Source organism: Theropithecus gelada, chromosome 14, assembly GCF_003255815.1.
Source record: "Theropithecus gelada isolate Dixy chromosome 14, Tgel_1.0, whole genome shotgun sequence".
Lineage (NCBI taxonomy): Eukaryota > Metazoa > Chordata > Mammalia > Primates > Cercopithecidae > Theropithecus > Theropithecus gelada.
In genome coordinates this window covers 21,376,811-21,390,292 of record NC_037682.1, presented here as the reverse complement: position 1 = coordinate 21,390,292, position 13,482 = coordinate 21,376,811, and the positions used below count along the sequence as shown (strand labels likewise).

Sequence of the window (13,482 nt, the reverse complement as noted above, 5' to 3'; positions counted from 1 at the left end):
ATGCTCTTGGCTAAGAATATCCATTATAAAGTCAGTGAATGAATTCCTGTTCATGTGAGAATAGGAATTCACCAAGAGCAACTGTGTGTTGTTAAGCACACAAAATACTGATGCTCTCCCTTTTACAACCTGGGTATCCTGTAGGTGATAGCGTTGGTAATACCTCCTGGGTGTTAATACATTGTGAGAATTTATTTGTATTACTTTGTTCACAACTTCCCAAGGTAATAACAAGTAAATACTCTCAAAGAACCATGGAAGACCACAAAATAGCATGGAATGCCCCAGTTTTTTCATGAGAACATAAAACCATCTTTGAGTGGGGTTTCCTGGTGCAGGAAGCACCAAGTAGAAAGACACCAAAGGAGAATGAGCTTGGTGTGTGTGGTAGCACAGGGGAGCCATCAGCATATTGATGTGGCAGAGTGGGAATTTTGTTTTGGTGAGCAGTGGAAGCTAGCCTGCTTAGGTTAATAGAGGGCCAGCGGAGGCCCAGGCTAAGAGGTCAACTGAAAAGTTTAAAGTGACAGGCAGAAAAGAGTTGTTGTAGGTTTGTAGAGAAGTATATGGTAAAAGCCATCAGATCACAGGATGACTTAGAGGTTGCAGAGACTGGAGATTGTGCTAGTGGAAAATCTATAGACTTAGTGTTTGAATGGATTGAAGAACCAAGGAGAAAGAAAAGACCAGCTTACTCCGTAGCTCAGATTTAATTAGTGATGAGGGGGCTTCGCTAATTGGAGAATTCCAGAGCTGAGATGCTGTATAACATTTATGTTTTAAACAGAATTAGTAAAACTTATGGCTCTCTACATGTGTATCCAACGAGAGTAGGAGAGATTATAGAATCTGCAATTCTTTTTTTTTTCCCACTCTGTTGTCCAGGCTGGAATGCAGTGGCACAGTCTTGGCTCACTGCAACCTCCGCCTCCCGGGTTCAAGCGATTCTCCTGCCCCAGCCTCCCAAGTAGCTGGGATTACAGGCACCTGCCACCACACCCAGCTAATTTTTTGTATTTTTACTAGAGATGGGGTTTCACCATGTTGGCCAGGCTGGTCTCAAACTCCTGACCTCAGGTGACCCGCCCACCTCGGCCTCCCAAAGTGCTGGGACTACAGGTGTGAGCCACCGCACCCGGCCTAGAATCTGCAATTCTTAATAAATGATTCCACTTTTTCTCTTCTCACTACAACAACTGAAAAATAGAAATGACATATCCTAGAATTAGACTTCATAACTTCTTTAAAAACTAGTAGATGACTGGGTGCAGTGACCCATTCCTGTAATTCCTACACCTTAGGAACCCAAGGTGAGAGGATGGTTTGAGGCCAGGAGTTCAAGACCAGCATGAACAACATAGTGAGACCTCATCTCTACTAAAAATTAAAAAAAAAAAAAAAAATTAACCAAGCGTGGTGGCACTCACCTGTAGTCCCAGCTACTCAGGAGGCTGAGGTGAGAGAATTGCTTGAGTCTAGGATCACGCCACTGCACTCCAGCCTGGGCAACAAAGTGAGACGCTGTCTCAAAACAACAAATAAATAAAAATTAAAATGCAAAGCAAGTCTTGGACATGCCTCTCACAGGCTTGTGCTTATGATAAGAAATTAACTGCTTACCTGCCTAGATTTACACCCCAGAATCCTAAATGTGAAAATGTGCCTCGGTCTGTTGGGAATCCAGGAGGGTCTCTGCAGAAGGGTTTTTCTTTACAGCACATGGAACCTCCTATCTCATCTTGCCATGGATGGGCTCTAGGAAAGGCTCACCCTTTGAGTTCATCTTGGGCACAGAGAAACTCGGTTCTTACTTACATAGCTGAGGCTGATAAAAAGGGGCCATCCCTAACAGAGGAACCATAAAACAAAGTACATACCTGCAGTGCATCCACTTCCAATAAATATACTTATTGAAAGTATTTCAGCTTTCGGTGGGAACCAGCACCTCAGATTTTCATTCCTTGACCTCTTGTGTGACTCAGATCGTTGAGCCTAAGTCTGACCTAGCAATGACTGGGAAGATTAGAATTAAAGTCTTTCTTTCTCATATCTGAATGGTGGCCTGTACCCAGAGTGCACTGTGGATCCAGTCTGGGAGTTAGCTTGCATGGCTGCTGGTGTGCTGCTGGCACTGGAATTCACACTGAGCCAGGCCTGTTTTTGGCGAGTACAAGGTCAAACCTTGCCAGAGCTGCACTGGATCAGCTTTTGTGCTAGGTCTGACACTAAAGCTTTACAGTGTAGCTAGGACCACTTTGCCAAAGTTGAGCTTTTAGAAAACTATAATTTTTTTAGCCCTGTTCTTTAAGTTGATGGGTGTGAGCTCTCTTTGAGCCTTGTGTATATATCTGAGTAAGCAACAGTTCCCCCGAGTACCTTTCCTTAGCCTGGCCATAATGTCAGTACAGTGTCGAAAAGAACATATCCCTGTCTGTTACCTCCATTTTTCACTTTTTGGAAGTACCTGAAGGGTTGCCATTATAGAGACTATTGTCTTTAGAAGAGAATGGGCCACAAACAGCTCATTTCTGTGAGTGTTCCCATCTGTCAGGTACAGTTAGAGCTTCCCAAAAGAGACAAATGGAAAACTATGGTCAGAGGTGAGTCATTCTTTCTTAGAGGATCATCTCCCTGGAGTATTTTTCACATTGCTTCAGGCTCCCTGTTTTTCGGCCTGTAGGAGAACTAAATAATCGGTTAGGTCTGTCCTATCTCCAGCTTGCATTGATTTACACCCCCAAGACTCACAGGGACCTGGAGGGAAAATAGTTCATGTGTGCCATGGCTACAGCAAGTGCTGCTGAAAGAAGATCCCAAGTAGTGGGCCAGAAGCCCAGGGAGGTGCTGAGGGAAGCCGCAGTAAAGCCTGACCTCTCAGAGCTTTTCCAAAGCACCCAGTCCCCATTGGAGAACAAGTCAAACAAATGTTAAGGGAAGGAAATCAAATATGTTTGCTGAACATTGAAATAACATCTGATCGTTGAAAAAAAGCACCTAGATGGGAATCACAAGAGAGTGGCACTTTTTTCTTCCCCACTGAGCAAATTAAAACAGCAAGTTCAGAATTTGTTTATATAGCCATTAATGAAACATCCAAAGTAGGACTAGCAGCCTCCCTGCCCCACAGAGAAGGGCACATACTACCTGCTGGCACATCTGCCTGTCTGAGGGTCTCTCCTCCTCGAAGACCGCCATTCCAGATAAATCCATTCCATTGGTTTTAGTATGTTTTCCGTTTTGTACCAAGCAGCCCTAGTGAGGAAAGAGCCCTGCAGACCTTTCCATAGCCAGCGCTGTGTGTTCCGCACCCTCACCTCACCCCAGGATCTTTCCTGTCTGCAGCACCATGGAGGCCACCTGGTTTTGTATCTCTGCCTCAAAACTAGTGCTCATAATATGGGATCGTTATTTTAAAGAGGTGTTGGTACATTTGATGGTTTAAAGAATATGTACTTTCCCTTCCCCTGTTCAAAAGGAGATATCTGCAATGATATTCCAACCCTGAAAGGATCCATATGTTTGAGGGTTATTGTTCCAAAAGCTGCCTGCTGTCTCATTGGGATTGATTACAGGGGAGCTTTGGCTGCTTCAGGAATTCAGAGCTTCAGAATTTGGCTTATGGTTTGGGGATGTGGGGAATTTGTCTTCATGGGCTGCTTATCTGTCTTAATTGTGATAGAGATACTCCAAGGAGATGTGTGGGCAGGACTGGGCCTAGGGCCAGGGGAAGCCAGAGCAGCCCCAGGCCTGAACTCCCCAGTTCACTCAAGAGGGCAGTGTATGTAGCATTCGGAGGAAAGCTCTATCATTTCTCCTGAATATGAAGCTGCACCCATTCATTGCAAAATTGTACAACTGCCTGCAAAATCGTGAGTTTCAGGCAGTGGTTGGTGATTGCTATTGCATTAGACATAGTGATTCCACATTTGGGGAGAATAAAGAGAAAGAAAACTTGAAGGATCAGAGTAGTCCCAGACCTTAGAAATGTCACAACTGTGAAACAAGTCTCTAGAAAGCAAGATGAACTAATCAGTGTGATATTTACAGCTCATCTCTCAGATAGTATTTATTTCTTGGTGCATGAAAATTGGTGCTTAGGGTTCACATTAATCATGATTGAAATATATTTGCTGCTGTCTGTTGGCTGGTTTAGATCAAGAGTTGGCAACCATTACTAGTAATATTTCTAGGTTTCCAATCAGCCTTTGGGCTGAAGATTTGAGGGGTTGGGTGGAGGTCATGACCACATGTTGACACTGTGCTTGGAGAGGGAAGGAAGAAACTGACTTCTCACAACCAGGGCCACTAAATACATCCACAGCAGAGATCTGGGCTTGATTGAAAGCCTCTTCTCCAGCGTGGTCCATTCATGCAAGAATTGTATCTGCCTTGTTTACCACTATATGCCTAAATGCTTGACACATAGTACATGCTCAGTAAATATTTATTGAATTAGATGTATTTGGACGTTGAATTTATATATACTTCCTGTCAGTAGAATTGTGAGGGGTTGTTCAAAGTATAATGATTCCATATTCCATATTCAGTGGAAAAGTCCTGGTCTTTTCCTTGCTGACTTTTTCAACAAATGGTGCTGAAAGATTGGACATCCATGGGCAAAAATTTAACCTTGGCCTGGACCTCACACTTTATGCAAAAATTAACTGAAAGTGAATCAGATTTAAATGTAAAATGTGAAACCATAAAACTTTTAGGAAAAAAAGGAGAAAGTCTTCAGACTCTAGGGCTAGGCAAAGAATTCTTAGATCTGACACCAAAAGCATGATCCATTAAAAAAAAAATTGACCAATTAGACCTAATCAAAATGTAAAACTTTTGCTCTGTCAAGACCTTGTGAAGAGGACAAAAAGACAAGCTATAGACTGGGAGATAGTATTTGCAAACCACATATCCAACAAAGGGCTAAACATCTAGAATATGTTTTTTAAAACTCTCAAAACTCAACAGTAAAAACCAAATAATCCAGTTAGAAAATGGGCAAAGGCCATGAACAGACTTTGCACTGAAGAGGATATACAGGTGGCAACTAAGATGTTCAGCATCATTAACCATTATGGAAATGCAAAATAAAACTGCAATGAGATACCATCACACACCTGTAAGAATGGCTAAAGTTAACCAAAAAAAATACAAACAGCAAATGCCAGTGAGAATACAGAAAAACTGAATTGCTCACACATTGTTTTTGGAAATGTAAAATGGTAAAGCCACTCTGAAAAATAGTTTGATAGTTTCTTATCAAATTAAACATGAGACTACCATAGGACTCAGCAATTACACATTTGGGCATTTATCCCAGAGGAATGATAATTTATGCTCACATGAAAACCTATATGTGAATGTTTGTAGCAGCTTTATTTGTAATTGCCAAAACCTGAAATCAGCTCAGGCATCCTTCAGTGGATAAATGGTTAAGGAGACTATGGCAGGTGCATACCATGGAATACTATTCAGCAATGAAAAGGAGCAAACTACTGATACACACAACAGCTTGGATGATTCTCCAGGGAGTTATGCCAAGTGAAAAAAGCCAATCCAAAAAGATTACATACTGTATGATTCTATTTATATAACCTCCTCGAAATGACAAAATTATAGAAATAGAGGCCAGATGGGTACTTGCCAGGAGTGAGGGATAGGGAGGGAGACAGTTGTGTCTTAAAAGTTCAACAGGAGGGACCCTTGTGGCTGTGGAAATGCTCTGTGCCTTGATTCTTTCAATGTCAATATCATGTTGTGATGTCATACTACAGTTTTGCAGGATGTTGGGGGAAACTGGGTAAAGCGTATACAGGCTGTCTGCATTCTTTCTTACAACTGTATGTGAATCTATAATTATCTCAAACTAAAATGTTTAATTTAAAAAATATTGGGAGCTTAGTATCTGTGAGTCAGATGCATAATGAATTAATAAAATAAGAACACTCAAATCTCTCCATCCCTAAGCTTGTATGACTTTAGCTTGCTGTTGGATTGCCTTTCTAGAACTTAATATCAGAATTAAGATTTTAAAGCTAGATGGGGTATATCTGGAGATATATCTATCTATCTATATCTATCTATATTTATTAGATATATGTGTATTTATATTAGATATATGTGTTTATATAGAGATATATTTAATAATGTTGAGGACATCATCTGTTATGATACTTTGGACTTTAGTTTTGCCTTTTATTATAAGTGACCCCAAATCATTTTTTGGAAATAGATGAGATATAAATAAATAAGTAATCTGGAAAAGTCTCTCTGCTGCTTGATTCTCCACCAAGAGATTATGGGATTTAAGAATGCATATAGGGCACTAGGATGAATTAATGCGTTAAATAATGATTTGGGAAGCAGATTTATGCTTTGAAGCCAGCCAGGATTACTGAGTTTGTGGTCACTGTCATTTCCTACCTTTGCACAGTGATAAGAAAACAAAGGGGATTGGCCAGTTACTCTGTAGTGTCCCTGACTGCAAGTGATGGAAGTCACCAGGGCGGCTACTTGAAGTAAGGAGAGTTTATTTCCTCCTTGGTGGACAGAGCTAATATATTTGATCCCTGGTCATTTAAATTAAGCCTCACCAAAATCAGCTGGAAGTTTTGAAGGCTCAATAATGGTTATTTATAAGAAACTGAAGTCTCTGTTTCCACTGGTTGTGCAGGATTTAAAGAGAATCATCATTTGGCTTATGATGACTATTCTCCTTTTAACTTCATTAAGCAATCTCCTGAGATTAGACTTACAAATAGTATGACCCACACTGGAGCTGAGGTTATGGAAATAAAAGTGATTTCATCTTTACTGGGTCTTAGGGAGCACAAAATTAGAAAACCCACGACCTGATCCTGACCCATGTCTTCCTCCTCCTCTCATCCCCTCGAACTCACATCTTTCCTTCCCTTCTCATTATCTCCCAAGAGATTCATTGCCTCATGAAAAATAGTAGTTGGGGTTAATCTTTCATTTAGCTGCTTTTTGCTTGCGTTTCCTTCTCTGCTCTGGAGCCTCACAGATTACGAGGTTCCAGTAGGCCCTCAGATGTCAGATGTGGAGTCTCACTAGTTTGCTGCACAGCTGACAGGAGTTCTTTCTTTTAGTGGTGTGAGCATATGGCTTTCTTTGCTAAATGAAAACCACATTCACAAAGAGCCAGTAGTTTTTAGAAATGAGGACTGATGGGAGCAAAGGGTTTTGTCATGTTCCCTACCTCCTCTCCTTACCTGGTTCTGTTCTGAACCTAGTCATTCAGCAGGCACCTGTGACCCTCTTCGTATCTGCCACTGGCACCACAGAGCTGAAGAACATTGACCCTGAATGTCGTTTTTGACACCATAATCTGACTTCTTTGTTTTCAGGTGAGGGACTGAGCTTGGGGACAATAAGGTGCTTTTTAGAATTAGCATAGTAGCAAGTCAGATGACTTCATGAATAGAGGATTGGACTGGGAGTTCGGACCAATTTAGATTTGACCCAGCACTGTAACCTTGGGAGAACCACGTCTCTCCAGGTCTCAGTGTTCTCATCTGTGCAATGAGGGAACTGGACCAAGTGCCCTCTGCCTTCTACATGATCTCTGAGGTTGCAGATCTCCGAGATGACTTGGACAGTGGTCATCAGCTCCAACTCCCAAAGTGTGCGTCTTATTATTATCCACAGAAGGCTCATGGTTGTGCTGTCCAGTGAGCTGGTACAGATACAAACATGAGGTACATGTTTAAAGACACTTTCTTTGGCAGTATCTTCCTAGGAGGGGTAATTATTGAAAGATTTAATGGCACAAATTTTTCTATCAACTATGGCCAACCCCAGTCTGTCTCTTTGCCATCTTCGTGGCCCCTGGCCTTAAAAGATAACTTGCAAAGAATGAAGACCATGTGCCCCAGCACCAAGGTACCAACCTCTACCCAGACTGAAGCAAATGGGAATGCTGCCCAAACCCCAGAAGCCTGCCCATATGATTGGTTTTCCTGCTTGGCTTATTTTAAGCAAACTCCTGCCTGGGGTTGGGAAGGTCTCTCAGGCAGACTAAAGTGATCTCGCAGGTAAATCTTAATCCATAATGCAGTTTGTCCATGTGTTTGTCAAAACTAGTCAGCATTAGGGAACTCTACGTGACAACTTCTGGGCTCCCTGGCTCTAGATGGCTAGTATCGGCATTGAATTGTGGCCCAGGAGTGAATGAAGGCTCTTTGGCTTTTTTCAAAGCACCTCCTGGATACAAACTGCCAACTACCAATGTAGTTAAAAGCATAAGCTGAAAATGAAGCCAGTCAGTCCCTCCATTCCACTTCATTTCAGGAAATTCCAAAAATAAAAGGTGAGCTTTGTTCCCAGAGGGCTGAGAGTGAATCCTATAACTGGCTTCTCTGTGGAAACCAGCTCAGAATTGGAAGCCGGCCAGCTGCCCCCTTCCCATCCGGGCAGCATGCAAGATGAAACCTGAAGGGAAGAAGGGCCACTAATTCAAAGATGCTTTTGCATATTGGATTCCTTGTGCTCTGTCTTGGCTGACCTAGGCATGTGACAGCAAGGTTTGTGCTGGTTCTTAGAGCTGTGTTGCACTTTGATGGTTAAGGATTGACCAAACTCAGGCAGTGTGTGCAAGGAAGGAAATGAAGCCATTGCCCAGTTTGATGCGCCTTGGATCCATAGACTGCACCCCCACTCCATTTCCCTCACTACTGCTTAGTCTGTCTCTTGGTTCATGAGTCCTGATACATTGCTCACCCAGTAGCAATATCCCTGTGGAACTGTGCCTTTGACAGTGTGATGACTGTAGAAGCCACTTCAGAGAGTGGCTTTTCTCCTAGTGCTGACCCGTGATTTCATAATTGAACATCCCAGATGGGCACCACCTGTTGTTACACCTTCCCCCTTCTCCCCCCAGTCTGTTTCCTGAATCTGACTGTGGTTAGCACACACCCTGAGTGTAAAATGCACTCTCTAAGCTGGCTTAGAAGGTAGTGCATTATCCTCTTTTTAGGACCATTTATTGGGTACTTATATGTGCATGGCATTTTAAACAAAGTTAGATAATGCAGCACATGCTGTTTAGAAACTTACAACTTGAAACAGATCACAATTGGTGGGTTAGTTCCCTGGGAACAGGTCAGTGAGGAGGAAGATAAAAGATTTTAGCTGTTAAAGGACATTAGAAGTCACTTAATCCAACCCCTTATTTTATAGATGCAAAATGGAAGCAACACACCTTGAATAGGTCAGTTGCACAATGCACCAGTGGCAGAGCCTCCTGGATCTGCTTTAACCACGTGCCTCTGGTCCACTTTCTAGAGGGTGTGAGACTCAGTCTAGGCTGCCTCCTGTGGGCTTTTACACAAAGGTAGAAGATAGTTGTTTAATCCTATCTATAGTAATGGGACATGACAAAAGACCTCAGGAGGCTCAAGAAAGAAGAACTTGGAAAATGGCCAAGTAGGCATAGCTGAGAATCCAGAGAACAGAACATTTCCATAATCAGGTAAGAGGTGTTGAGGACCAAGATTATAAAAATTAGAATGGAAAGAAACAGTTAGAGGATGTTTTTACATCGTTACAATCCCCATTTGACTAGTAGTGTGGGATAGCCACAAATGGAAGGACTATCCAAATTATTGGTAAGTCCCTAACTTAGGCATAGAGTTTATTATAACAGAGATAGGCTTCTGTCCCCCAAAATGTGTGCAATTTAAAATAGATGAGGGCGCTATATATATGGAGGATTTCAATGGTACAGACAATTTAATATTGACTTTGTGATTTGAATATAACTGTGGAAGCACTGTTTCTGGAACTCCAGGGATATTCTGTGAAGTTTCAAATGCCCACACCACAATATATAAAGGCATTTGGTAGTAATGACAAAAGACTGACCCAGAGCATTTCCCCAAGGTAAAAAGAAAAAAGTTGAATTAGAGTAGGGGTGGGTAGCCATGAAGAGACAGAGTAGAGTTTGAGCTCTTGCCCGTCTGGCTGGGAAAATGCTTTACTGTATACATAATCGACTTCGTACTACACTAGGGCTCAATTAGAGAGGGCCCATCCCATTCTGTTTCACTGTGTTTTGATCCTGTAGTCAGCTGCAGAGTTATAGATGAAGTGACAAGGATGGTATCTTGATTGTATCCAGCTGCTTGGAATCAGTCAAGGGCTGAGAGGCCCCGCATGAGGAACAGCGCTCACTATAAAGGCTCCAAAGCAACCTGAAATTCAGGACACCTCTGATGCCTTTTAGAGCAGTGGAATTTAGCATCTGACCCATTGTCACCAAATTAAGTCCCTGAGAGAAGTCTGATAAGTGACTTCAGCCAACAGTAAGAGGACCGAAATCTTAACAGCACTGGACTTGACAACTGAGCCAATAATAATAATGTTATTATTATGGCTGCAAAAGAGGGGCTTGTAAAGAAGAATCCCTAGGGAAAGCGATTTGAGCTTTTCTTAGCATGAAGTAGAGAGCTGTGTTGACTCAAAGTAAACAGGGGGAGAAAAGCAACTTCCATCTTCAGCAGAAGTGCCAACTGAATTGGATGCCCCCTCCCCACGCCCTACTCCTTTTGCATTCACTTTGGCATCCCTGGTGTTTAGTTATGTGTGCTTGGAGCCCTTCGGAAATCTCTTTAACCCCATGAATCAGTGATCATGGCATTGGTGTGACTTGAACAGGCAGGTGCTTGGTGCTGAGAAAAGGAAGCTGGCAGCGCGTTTCATGGCATCTGCCCAGGCCCGCAAAACAAACAGAAGTTATGGCTCACATACTGTGTTGCTGCTCTGGGCTCTATAAAACTGTAATAGTATCATATTATTTTAATCTGCTGAAATACAAACCCCAGAGTAGAGAGAACACAGCAGCAGCATTACACATCTGAGAAAATGTTTGACATGGATTCATTTGTCTGCAGCTATTATGACGATGCCTGTGGTCGATTAGCTCTGTTGGTTACAACATGGTGTTAATGAAGCCAAGGTTGTGGGTTTGAGAGCCCTGTTAGGTGAGCTGGTTTCACACAAATGAAAGCTCTTTTCATGATCCCAGACCACACCCAAGACCTAGGTCAGACATTCCATAAAAGCACGGAGATGGTCACAGTGAGGACTGGACAAGACAATGCAGTGTCTCAGCAAAAATGCCCCTTCTACCCGCTTCTGGAAAAACAAATCACAACATGTGCTTTAGTGGGGAAGTAGGACTGTGGTCTTCACACACAATGGATATCACGTTATAATTAATGATAACTGCCGGTCAGTATTGCTGCAGGCTTCCTTCCTGAATTAAGGAGTATACTGGCTCTGGTATATATTTTCTCTGAAGAAAAGAGGAGGATTTTTGATTCCCTTCATTCTTGGCTTTTTACTCGCTGAGATTCTGCCCAATCGTGCGTTAGACAACTGCGTGTGGAATGTTGTAGAGTGCCAGACACTGTTCTTTGTGCTTGGGATACCACAGTGTATAAAACAGTCTCTGTCCTCTTTGAGTTTAAATTCTGCAAGAGGAAAATACATAGTAAACAATAAATAACCAAGATAATAGTACAAGTGAAAGTTTGGTAAAGAAAAGGATGGGGTTGGGGGGGGTTTGGCGATGAGTGGCTGGTTGGGGGTGCTGTTTGCCTCAGCAAGGAAGGTTCGAGAAGCCCTCTCAAAGTAGTTGACATTTAAACAGGGACCTGACAGATGAGAAGGACCCAAGCCTTTGGAAGAGCTGGAAGAACACTCCAGCCAGAAGAAATAGCAAGTACAGAGGGCTTGAGGTCTAGTGGTGGCTGAAGAACAGAAGGGCCACTGGAGAGTGAGGGGACATGGTGAGAGAAGAGGTGAAGAGTAGGCAGGCCCTCTGTGACATGTGAAGGAGTTCGAATATTATTCTCAGTGCAGTGGGAAGCCATTTTGTTTTGTTTTGAGGGCGAGACCTTTCTTTGAATATTTTAGGAGTGATACTATAGGTTGAATTGTTGAAGTCCTGATCTTCAGTAGCTCAAAATGTGACTTTATTTGGAAATGGGGTATTACTTATTTGGAAATGGGGTATTTTCAGAGGTTAATCAAATTAAAATGTTGTCAGGTGACCCCTAATTCACAGACTGATGTCCTTATCGAAAAGGGAAATTTAGACACAGAGATAGGCTTGCACAGAGGGAAGATGGCCTGTGAAGACGGAGGGTTGGAGTGAGGCATCTACAAGCCAAGCAATGCCAGAGATTGACAGCCAGCCACCAGAAGCTAGGAAGAGGCAAGGAAACATTTCCCGACATGTTTCAGTGGGAGCATGGCCCTAATAACACCTTGCTTTCAGATTTCTAACCTCTAGAACTTAAGACTAGTTTCTGATCTAAACCCCCCAGTTTGTGGTTCTTTGTTAACAGCAACCGTAGGAAACTTAAAAGGGCATAGGGCCCAAACACACTGGCTCTGCCCTAGGGAGTGGCATGAAGTGTCCTTTCTGGACTCAGCAACACTTGTGTGTTGGGGAAGCCTCTAGTCGCTCTGGCATATGATCATATGACTTTTATATATATTTAGGGAAATTGATGATGAAAATAACTCTATTAAAATAGATATAAAATAGGATAGAATGCACTAGTTGAATTACCCTGTGCAGAATACCCCAATATTCTTTTAGGAATGGTCCTTTTAGGGATGCTGTGCAAATGATGCTTTGGAAGGGCAAGAATGGCGGGAAGGAGACAAATTAGAAAGCTAGCACAGTAATCTTGGTGATGGACAGTGGTGGTTTGGGCTAGAGGGAATGGCACTAGAGGTGGTAAGAGATAGAAGAAGATCTAGCAGGACTTGCTAATGGATTGAACATGAGGAAAGGAAGGAATAAAGACTGAGTCTTAGCTTTTGGGTTTGAGCAACTGGCTGGCTGATTTATTGAGATGGAGAAGATTGAGAGAATGACTGGTCTGGGGATATGGAATCAAGAGTTATGTTTTGGACGTGTTAGGTTTGTTTATTCAGGTGGAGATATTAATTAAATGGTTGGCTATCTTAGAAACATTCAGGGCTAAACATAAATTTAGAGGTCACCAGATTATTGATGATATTTAAAGTTATTGAAACTAGATGAGATTACTTAAAGAGAGTTTGAAGAAGAGAATAGGGCCTAGGACTGAATTCTCAGGAACTCCATTATTTAGAAGTCTGGTGATGGTTGAGGAGCTAGCAACGGAGACTGATAAGAGGCACGAAGACCAACCAGCAAATTATCATACTCATTCATGGTATGGATCTTTTCAAGGTTAAACTAAATTATACAGAAATACATGGGAGAAGGTATTGGAAATTCCTCATCCCCAGTATACCCAATTCTGCTTAATCCAACAAAACTCTATGTAAGGACTTTTCCAGATATGGAAATCAAATATTTGTTTTTATTGTGTTTCAGATTACAGAATGAGGCAACCCTTCTATACTTTAGGCTTCCAATAGGTCATAAGAATGGGTGTATGCTCAAGAGAAATAGATGCTTTT

The 13,482-nt window shown here is 42.2% G+C and overlaps 1 protein-coding gene across 1 annotated transcript in view; it reads left to right on the top strand.

Moving 5' to 3' along the window:
• Positions 1 to 13,482, top strand: part of EXT2 (exostosin glycosyltransferase 2) — a 157,080-nt gene that overhangs the window by 131,227 nt on the left and 12,371 nt on the right.